Genomic DNA, 11,056 nt, shown 5'->3' with positions numbered 1-11,056 from the left:
GGCTTTTCCATCTGGAGAAAGAAGGGGCTGGAAATTCCAGGACTCTGGGGCCTCTGGCTGGGCTGCACCATCAGGGAGCCCCAAATGGGCTTCAATCTGCCCTCAGGCTTCTCTCTGGCCTTGGGGTCCTGCTTGTCTTCCTCCTCAGTGTCTTGCCTCGTCTTTCCGGCAGCCTTCCTGTTCTCACCTTCCGCCATAATCCAGCATTTACCCCTGTCCTCTCCTTGGTGTCTGCCTCACATGGCCACATCTGGTCCCTTCAAGGAGGTGACTACTTTCCCAAAGGGAGTCCTGGAATCCCAAGATGAACATTGAGACCAGAAAGACCCAGGATTCATTCAGATCAACTCCTTCATGGGAAAAGTTGAGAACAGGCCCAAGCACACTCAGAGGTTCAGCTGCCAACTGGAGCTTCTGATGCTTGACTTCATACTCTTTCCAGAAGACCTAGTGGCCAGGACTTGTACAGGGAGGCTTAGATGTATATGGGAGCTGGAGGGGAGATGTTTGTATGGGCATGTTGGGGGTGAGTGAGACTCTGACACCCCAGCCATCAGCAAGGGGTGCTCATTCACCCCCACTCCTGGCTGAACCTTGCAGTTTGCCCAGCTCTGATCATGGGAGTGCACAGTCTGCATAACAGCCATGAGCTTGTATCCCCATTCCTGTCTCTGAGCCTCAGTTTCCCCACCTGTGAAGTGAAAGGTTACAATGGGGAAACTCATAGGTCCCTCCAGCTGGGTCATTCCCTGGAAGCATGAAGTGAAACAAGAGATGTGGAGGTCTCCACCCCTTTGCTTCACGCCTCCCTGACGTGTACCTGTCACGTGTATTTGTCCACTAGGTTCTGGTTGTCCTCCCGCAAAGCTGGCCTGCTTGATAAGATGGCTGGCTTTGGGGACAGGGTGGGCATGGTGGCTTACAGGCTGGCGGCCTGGAGCCTTGAGTTGTGCTCCTTTTGTAGGTGCTCACTTGGGACCTGTCTGTGGGACAACCATGGAATGAATCTGATGTGGGAAACAGGCAGAAGGAAATGCAGATAAAATCAAATGTCCTTATAACCTGCAGCCCATTGACAAACACTTGAGGCCGCAGAGTATAGTTCTTCCGGGAAGCTCCCAACTGTCTTAATGCTAATGCCTTGTTAGAGGGAAGAACTACCTTAGCTTAGCAATAGCCAGGCCTCCAGGATCCTCTGAGTCTTCTTTGGCATATGGAAATCCTTTTGGAACTTCCCTTTGTCTTTACTTCCCGCAGTCCCAAAGTATGTCACCAGTTGCTCCTCACAATCTGCCCATGGGTCCTGTCCCTGTGCCTTAAAAAAAAAAACCCATCTTTTTCCACCAAAGATGTCTTAAGAATTCTTTCCTAGAGAAAAAAAAAAAAAAAAAGGAATTCTTTCTCAGCCACCAGCTCCAGACCCCAACAACACTACTCCAGAAGCGACATCAATTCTGAGCTTATTTCTCTTTTTGTGAAATTGACCTAACAGTTGGCCTCCACCCCCCCACCTCTCTGTGGTCACCGGGCAGGTTGAAGGCGATCTCCTGCCCTGCTGTGTGAAGGGTCACTGCGGCTGACCCCAAAAAGCCGGTGAGAAGGAGAGAGTACAGCCAGGTCAAAGGCCAGAGGACTAAGGAGGCCAGGAGGCTCAGCTGAGGGAGGCAAGGCTGAGCCTCTGTGGGGCTAGTTCTGGCAGGGGGCCAGCTGAGAGAAGAGACAGGCCCTGAGGGCTTGCTGTGGGGAGGGCCTTGGGCTTCGGGAGCTGGCTCGGGCAGAGCCAGGGAGCTCAAAGGTGGCCCTGCATGAGGCTGAGGCATCTTAGGGCTCTGGATATACTGGACTTTGGTTGCTCAGTGTGTTCAGTATTTGTGGATCTGACAGCGTGTTTTAATCCGTGTCAAGAAAGATTTAGGGAAGATACCCAGAAGGACCTCCAGTCGTTTCTTCCACCTGGTCATGGTGCCAAGAGCCTAGTTCTCAGGAGCTGGGGCTCTGAGGGGCGTGGGGGGGCCGGCAGGTCTGGAGCCTGCCTTGTAATTCTGGTCTTCCTGGTGCTCTTTGCACAGGCCTTGGTTTTTATTTGCCTAGCACCTTCCTTCCCAGGAACTCAGAGGAGGGGCACTTCGTTATCTCAGAGCCTTTCAACACCCAAGGGAGGCAGGGAGGTGACTGGGATTCTTATCAGGGGCGGGGCGTGGGGCTGGGAGGGGCCCCTCCATCTTTACTTGGCCTCCCTGCAGCCTACCGTCTAGAGTTTTTGGGGCAGCTGGATTTTAGCATTTGGGCCCGGGAGACAGCTGGCTGTCTGTCTAATTATTGCCAGAAAGAAAGACTTCAGATCAAATACTCTATCAGCAAAGTCATTATTTTAGGTGGCTGTCAGTGAATCATCCCACACAGGGCTTCTCACAACTACCTTGGGGGTGCATTTCACAAACGGTTTATCTTGGAAGGTATAGCAGGAAGGAGACTGCTCAGAGCTGGGCACCCGTACAGACTTTATTGACACTTAAATAAAAGTGGGTTGGAGTTTGGCTGCCTCTGCTTTAAAATGTCCCCAGGCTCAAGTGGCTTGCCATATATTTCACTGGGCCCATCATTATTTTCTGGGAAGAATCATGGCCCTCGTTAGGCCTCTTTCATTTTTCTTTCCCAGGAGCATCTCCAACCTCTCCACCAGTTTGACCTTTGATGGGTCTCCTGTGAAACTTCATCCCTTGGAAGGGCTTCAAATAAGGTGCCAATCATGAGAACCTGAGGTCCCCCCAGCATTTGCCTGAACTTGGCCTGGAGACGCTGGCCTTCCAAGGCATGACTTTAGAGATTGGCAGATGACACCCTCCACCATGTGCTCTAACATCTACTGCTGGGCTACGTTAGGCCATGGGGACTCTGGTAGCTGCACTGAACCTCATGTGCCTGGCCCTCAGTTGAATGCACTTCCCGTCCCGCAAGACTCCCTTACACCTTGCTGGAAAATGTAAGAAACAGAGCTCGTGGCCTGCTGCAAAGATGTCTGAGCCTGGGGCTCACAGTCTTATCTGCTGTCCTTTTTGGGAGGGGTTAAGGAGACATTTCTTTGCTTTCTCTGGCACATCAGGAATGAATGCTGGTGCTTCTCATAGGCAAGTGGTTTGCTTTAATCTTGAGGGTCCTGGGAGCTGTGCAGCTGATCGGGTTTCATCTTGGCACTGACTCTTAGAAGTTTCAGAGCCAAATTTGCGGCCCATCCCCAGCAAATGGATCAAAGTTTACGGTATGTTTATTTTGTATTAGTCCCATCCTTGGCTCCATTTTATGGCTTTACCCATGCTTTTGCATTTTTTTCTTTCTCACGTGCTTCTAATTTATGTCATCTTGCTGAATTTGATACATCTTTGTAGCTGCCCTAAATCCTTTTGTGAAACAAAGAGGTATGTACACAAACAGACAAACAAACAAATGCATATTCTGTTTCATCACTAGTTGACATATGACAACTTCTGGCATGGGAAATAGGGTCTGTATAGCCCCTGCCGTCCCCAGGGCCACCATTCTTCTACAAGACCATCCAGATAAACTGAACAAAGCCAAGTCTCTACACTCCAAGGGGTGGGGAGACAAAAGCAAATAAATAACTACACAGAAAGTCAGGAGATGTTAAGAGCTGTGATGAAGATAAAGCAGGGTAGGGGGAAGAGGGTACAGACAGCCTGGCCAGGGGTGAGCTCACTAAGAGGGGACACTTGAGCAGAGCTCAAGGAAGACGGGGAGGTATCATGGCATCTATGGTGAAAGAGAATTCCAGGCAGAGGGACTGGCTAGTACAAAGCTGAGAATGTTGGAGGAGCTCAGGGAGACAGGCATGCCAGGGGAGACAGTGTGGAGGTGAGCGGAACCAGACAGGGAGGAGGGACTCCATCCCGCAGGGCTTTGCCAGCCACAGTAAAGACTTGACGTTCTGCTGTAATGAGAGGCCTTGATGGGTCTGGGCACAGGCATGACATGATCTGACTTAAGCTTCAGCATGATCACCGTGACCATTGGGAGCAAGGACGAAGCAGGGAGATGAGTGAGGAGGATATTGCAGTGGTCCTGGGCAAAGCTAATGGGGGTTTGTACTATAACAGTGGCAGCAGAAGAGGTAAGAAGTGGTGGGATTCCGAATCTTTCTCTGTGCCCTCTCACCAAAGTAGACATCTGCTTTGTTTACTCTTCTTGTCAAAGTCCTGACCTTTTTTTATCTCTCATGGTACAAACTGGCTTTGGCCCCCAATCCCCCACAGCTTGTCAACTCTCCTCTGTGTGACATGGCACCCTGGGACCCTCTCCCTTTCACTTCCACACCACACCTGTCCTGCATCTCCTTTCACCTGGCACAGGGCTCTGTCACAGTCTTATCAGGCTTAGTGCTTCAGAGCATTTTGCTTTTGTCCTTGTTATCCTCAAAACTTGCTGCACAATTTGTGGGGCCCAGTGCAAGTGAAAATGTGAAGTGCCCAGTTTAAAAGTTATGAAGAGATTCGAGATGGTGATAGTAGAGTGTTAAACTAAACACAGGGCCCTTCTGAACATGGGGCCCTGCGTGGCCACACACCCATGAAGCTGGCCTTGCCTATTCTACACGCTCTCAGGACAACCTCACGCACACTGGCATTGACTACCACATACGCTAATAACTCTCACATGTTTCTTCTTTCTTGAGCCTTAGACCCAACTTTGGCCCAACTTACTGGCATCAATACTTGGTCACTTTGCAGCAACTTAAAAGCAGTGAGTTTAAGATGGAACTCATTATCTTTCCCCCCAAACCTGCTTCACCTAGTGTATTCTCTATCTTGATGAATAGCAGCATAATCCTCTGAGTTGCCCAAACCAGAAACCTCTGAGTCATCCCGACTCTGCATTACCCCCATATCCAATAGGTCTCCAGATTTGAGTGACTAGAGTTCCCTATTATCTCTACTATCCATCTGCTCCTCAGTGCTGCAGGCCACTGCCCTAGTTCCAGTGCTCATAGCTCCTGCCCCCTCTGGTGTGATTGTCTCCTCCCCGCCTCTCATTTCCTAGCACCATCCATCTTTCTCCACCCTGTCACCACAGTGAGGCTTCTAAGACACAAAAATCAATTGCTTCATTCCCACTGCTACAACTCCCAGAGCCTGCAGAACAAAATTCAAACTCAGGCATTGCACACTGGCTCTTCATGATGTATTCTCTACCTACTACTGGCATCTCCCAACCCTGACCCTGGTCATACCTCTCCAACTTGCAAATTATGCCAGCAGTCCAGCTATCCTTGTCTGTCCCCTGACAGGCCATGTTCCTTCACACCACTTACCTTTGCATATCCTGTTCTCCCAGCCCAGTGCCCTCTCCCTAGATCCCTCTGACAGCCAGACTCCTGCACCTTCATGATACAGCTCTAGGATGGCAAGTTGAGTCTTCTACCTCTCAAAGATGCACTAAAAAGACCAGTAAGAATAAGAGTTAGAAAAGTCCAGTCAGTTCTGGTCTTGAGACTTCTACCTCCCAAAGATGCACTAAAAAGACCAGTGAGAATAAGAGTTAGAAAAAGTCCAGACCAGAACTGACAGAGGAGGCTGCCATGAAAATGTCAAGAAATTCATTTATAGGAATTTCTAGAAGAAATGATATAGGCAGGATCTATATTGAAGGGATAGCTGATTATACACAAGTGAGCAGGCATTACAGGTGAAGAGGACACCCCCTGGGAGTAAGGGCAGGGGTATTTAGAACTTCAAAAGATCCAATGCTTGCAGCAACCGGGACAGCTAATGGGTATGTGGTGGGACAGTCTCATTTGGCAAGTTGAATAGACATGAACTGGAAACCAGGTCACTCCTCCCACCCACCCCCATCCACCCCAGCAAGAGGGGAAGGTTCATGTTGTGTGTGTTCCTTATCAAATCTAAGTGTGGACTGAAGAATGAAGAGGATGTAGCAGGGCCCCAGTTAACTCTGAGCAGTACCACAAATACAGAGAATTGAAAGGAATCTGAGAGATGGTAAAATCCTCTAAGGCCTCAGCACCCACAGAAGCAACTCCTTTCCTTCTTCCTGTTGACACTGTCCTGTTAACATCAACAGCTTTGCTAGAGGCCAGGAAGCCATCAGAGGGAGCAATGTGATGGTCTTCCGGGCTTGCCCAGAGTTCCTCACCCCAGGTGTTGGCCAATGCTCTCCAATCCCCCAAACTACCACTAGAAGCAGAGTGCACAGCACTTGAGCATGAAGATGGGAGCCCTTATAGCCACGAGTCTTTTACTGAGAACTCTAGCCTGCTGCTCTTCCCAGCCCATCTACCCTGAAAGGAAGCCACCATCAGAGTGGTGGCTCAGTTCCCACCCTAGGCAAACTCCACCCCTGGAGCCTAGCAGCTATTACAAACCTGCCTTTTCAGGGAAAATTATGGGGACCTGGAAATCTATATCTGCCCAACTGATATTTTAATGTGAGAGACAGAAAAAGGCATTATTTGAACACGGAAGTCAAAATATCTGTATGCTCTTTCTGGGAGGGTAGGGTGGAAGGGTTGGAAAGAAACAAAATGAAAATGAATCAGAGGGAAAAAATCCAGGCAAAGGGAAGATCCAGGATCTAAGAAACAACTTAATCCAAATAAATATGTTAGTAATAGGATTTGGAAACTTAATGCATCTATCATGGAGGGATTATAAAAATAAAAACATAACTGTAGAAATCTAGGGAATAGGAAGTCAGGGGAAAAAGACAATTGAAAAAGCATATTAAAATTTTCTTTTTTTGAGATATTGGTTATTTATTGATGGGCACGCTTTATTCAGATTTATTTGTCAAAATTTAGAGATAACCAATGATAGGCTACAAACTGGATGTAGGACTTTGAAACTACTAGAGAATAAAGGAACAAAAAACATACCCAGTAAAACTTAGAAAAGTTCTAAGTTTTCTATTAATAAATAAAAATGAGAAGATAAAATGTCAGGGATGAGATCAAACATAAAAGTAACAATAATAAGTGTGACTAAGTTAAGTTTTCTATTTTTTTAAAAACCCTCATACTGTCTATAAAAGTCAGATCCAATATTGTGCTGTCTATAAGAGAAACATGTAAACAAACTGACACAAAAGGTGGAAAATAATGATATGAATAAAGATATATTGGGAAATGCATGTGTGTGAGAGAGAGATGGGGAGGGGAAGATGAATAAAAATTGAGAAAATAGAAGCAGAGATTGCAATATTGCTATCACAACAAGTAGAATTCAAATAAAAAATTAGATTGGAGGGACGCCTGGGTGGTTCAGTGGTTGAGCATCTGTCTTCAGCTCAGGGCATGGTCTGAGTCCCGGGATCGAGTCTCACATCAGGCTCCCTGCATGGAGCCTGCTTCTCCCTCTGCCTACGTCTCTGCCTCTCTCTCTCTCTGTGTCACTCATGAATAAGTAAATTAAATCTTTTCAAAATTAGATTGGAAAAATAAGATAATTTATATTTATAAAAGTTATAATCATTGAAAATATACAATATTAGTGGAGCTTTATGCATTGAAATCTAGTTATAAGAAAGGTATAAACTTCTAGAAATGCATGAACTTAATGGAACCACAATCATAGAGGGAGGTTCTAGCACATTTTTGTCAGAATTGGACACTCAAAAGGATTTAGATAACACAATTATTGTTTGATGCAATGACTGCAATAGAACTCTACGCCCAATACACAGAAAAATAACTTCTTTTCAAATACTTGTGACTCACACACAAAAATTGACCACATACAAATAGCTAAACAGATTCTCAATAAATTTCCAAAACTGGCCATAGTGTAATAAAACTAAGAGTAACAAACAAAACCAAAAAGTTTTCCTAAAATGGAATCACTAGACATAATCTTTTAAAAATTCTTTTATACCAAAAAATTAATAGCAAGGGAAACAGAATATGTCAAAACTTATGAGGTGAAGCCAAAACTGCACTCAGATTAGAATTCATTGCTTTAATTATTTTGTTAAAAATAAAAGATTGAAAGAAAGTAGAGGGAAGAAATTGATGAATTAGAAAGAAGAAAATTGATATAGAAAGTCAAAACTAAGCTCTAACAATTACTCTGTCAGTAAATACTTAGTGTTTGCCAAGCACGTGCCAGGTACTACACACAGCCAGTGGGGATCCTGGGGGAAGCACAGCAGATATGATTGCTATTCCTGCGGAGTTCCTTGAGAAAGATTTTTAAAAAGAGACAAACTTCTTCCAAGATTGCCAAGAAAAAAGAAAAGAGTAAAAAATAATATAAATGTATAATTTTACAAATAGGAAAGTGGACATAATCATATATACGGAGGAGAGTTGTAAAAATCCAAAATCATATATAGATTTATGCCTATAAATTTGAAATTCTAAATGAAATGGGCTCTTTTCATGACAAATATAAATTGTAAAATTGGCTCAAAGAGAAAGCAGAAGACCTAAAAGGATCAATAACCACAGAAGAAAGTATAAATGTTATAAAATATTTAACACCCAAAGATCTTGGGGTAGATGATTTTACAGGTGAGTTCTATCGGGTCTCCAAAGGGCAAATGTTTCTTGTCTATACTTAGCAACAAACTCCTTCCAGAATAATTTTATGAGACTCATTTAGTGCTGATACTAAAATCTAACAAAGATAGCACCAAAATGTGGACCAATATATGGAAGTTTAAAAGTCCTACCCAAATCATTGGAAATTTCCACATAAGTAATGTATTAAAATATAAAAATACTATGATTAAACATTCCAGAAATTCAAACCTAGTTCAATATCAGACAATTCATTAATTTATATTAATAGATTAAATAAAATTTATGATCATCTCAACAGATGCCAGAATGTCATTTGACAACATTTAAATTCTGTCCTTGATAAAACAACTCCTAGTAAGCCAGGAAAATAAGGCAAGTTTATTAACTTGATAAAAATTAGTCATTATAAAACTACTGCAACCATTATCTTTAACAGTAAAAAACTAGTAACACTATTAAAGCCAAGAATAAGACAAAGATGCTAACCATCACTGCTATTATTTATCATTGTGTTAAAATTTCTAGCACAAACAGTGAGATAAGAAAACCAAATAAAGAATTACATACAGTCAATAGGAAGGGAACGCTTCTCATTATTATGGATGATGTGAGTAACTGAAATACCCAAGTGTATCAACCATCAAGTATGCAGACATAAGTGAGTTCTGTGAGGCAACCAGACTAAATCTATATAAAAAAACAAATATCTATAGGCTTCCTGAATACTAATAACCGGTTAAAAAATAAAATGTAAAAAAAAAATTCAGAGTATGCTTAACTACAAAATAACTAGTAGCACATTTAACAAGTGAAATGTGAAAAATACATTTTTAAATATAGAGCAATGTTTGAATTAAAAAATGGAGAAATACAATTTCTCGGATGGGTAGATTTAATTGTGTGAAAATATCAATTCTTCCCAAATTGCTCTGTTAATTGAGTGTAATTCCAATGAAAAGCACAATGGGATTTTAACACTTGAACATAGAAAATCAATTATAATTTTGCAAAATAAGAAAAGGGAATTAGTTTTATGAAGTATAAAAAAAGAACTATATCACAAAATGAAAAGTATAGCATAGGGAATATAGCCAATAATACTGTAATAATATTGCATGGTGATAGATGTAACTACACTTAAGGTAAGCATTGCACAATGGATGGAATTGTCATATCATTCTTTTGTGCACCTGAAACTAATATGGCATTGCATATCAACTATACAAGAAAAAGGTACTATAAAGATACAGTAATGGAAATTGTGTGACAGAGATAAAAAAAGAAGATTTGATTAATGGAAGAGAATAGAGTGTAACAATAGACAAATACACACACACGTAAAAAACCCAAGTATGTAAAGTATAAAAAGGTTACAATCACATTAACATGGAAAGGACTTTTTAAAATAGATGAAGTGAGAATATGTGACATCCATTTAAAAAAAAATATGGTGTCTCTAGCTCCTTGACACCATATGCAGAAATAATTTGAGACTCATTAAGTAATTAAATGTAAAATATCTTGCTATAACAGTATTGGAGAATACTTGCATAATCTTTCCCTATGAAACACCTTTCTAATCATAACTTAAAACCTAGCAGTTATAAAACAATGTCAGATTGCATTAAATCTTATTTCATTAATGATTTCTGCCAAATAGAAGACCTAAATAGACTTGGAAAGGACAAATGCAAAACTGGACATAATACTCACAATAAAAAAAATTCCATATAAAGTCTGTAACTCAGACAATAGGCAAAAATTATGAAAAACTAATTCATAGACATCAACACACATATGATGCTCCACCTTACTAATAGTCAAAGAGATTCAAATTCAAATTTATCAGTTTGATGGATAGGATTTAGTGTAATTGTCCAGTATTGGTGTGAGTACAAGGATACTTGTAAGTGAAGTAAGTTGTTAAGGAGGACTAACTTTGCAGGGTTTGTCTTTTTACTCAGCAATTCTATTCCTGGGAAGTTAACCTATAAAAATATTTATGTAAGTGCCCAAAAATTATTTATAAGGATGTTTATTGTAATAAGGTTTATAATTGTGAAAAATTGAAGACAACCTGATGGTTTATCAGTTGCGGACTGATTAATTATGGTAAATTCAAGCATCAAATTGTGCAACATGCGCAAGGAGAGTGAGGAACTGGGAGGAAAAATTTGGCAGCTACAAAGTTAGCTCTATGTTTGCACATCACACTCCTAATTTTGTAGCCCTGAGGCCATGCTCCATTCGGACACCAGGAAAGAATCTGGAGATCTAGATTCAATGCTTTCATTTTATAGCTGAGAAACCCAATCGCTGACAAATGTCGTTTCATCTTTACTGGAAGCCCTTGAGTGGAAACCCTGGTTGGAAAACCTTCCTTGTGTAAAAGCAAATCTGATTCTGAAACCTACTTGTCATCAGAGAGCAGTTGAGACCAGGGATAATGGATGGGAGTCAAAGGGAAAAAAACCCTTTTGGATTGACTGGAGTTGCCCCCTCAGGGTG

The sequence above is a fragment of the Canis aureus genome, chromosome 12 (assembly GCF_053574225.1).
Source record: "Canis aureus isolate CA01 chromosome 12, VMU_Caureus_v.1.0, whole genome shotgun sequence".
NCBI classification, from domain to species: Eukaryota; Metazoa; Chordata; class Mammalia; order Carnivora; family Canidae; genus Canis; species Canis aureus.
The sequence above is the reverse complement of the archived record's forward strand: the minus strand, read 5'-3'. Positions refer to the sequence as shown.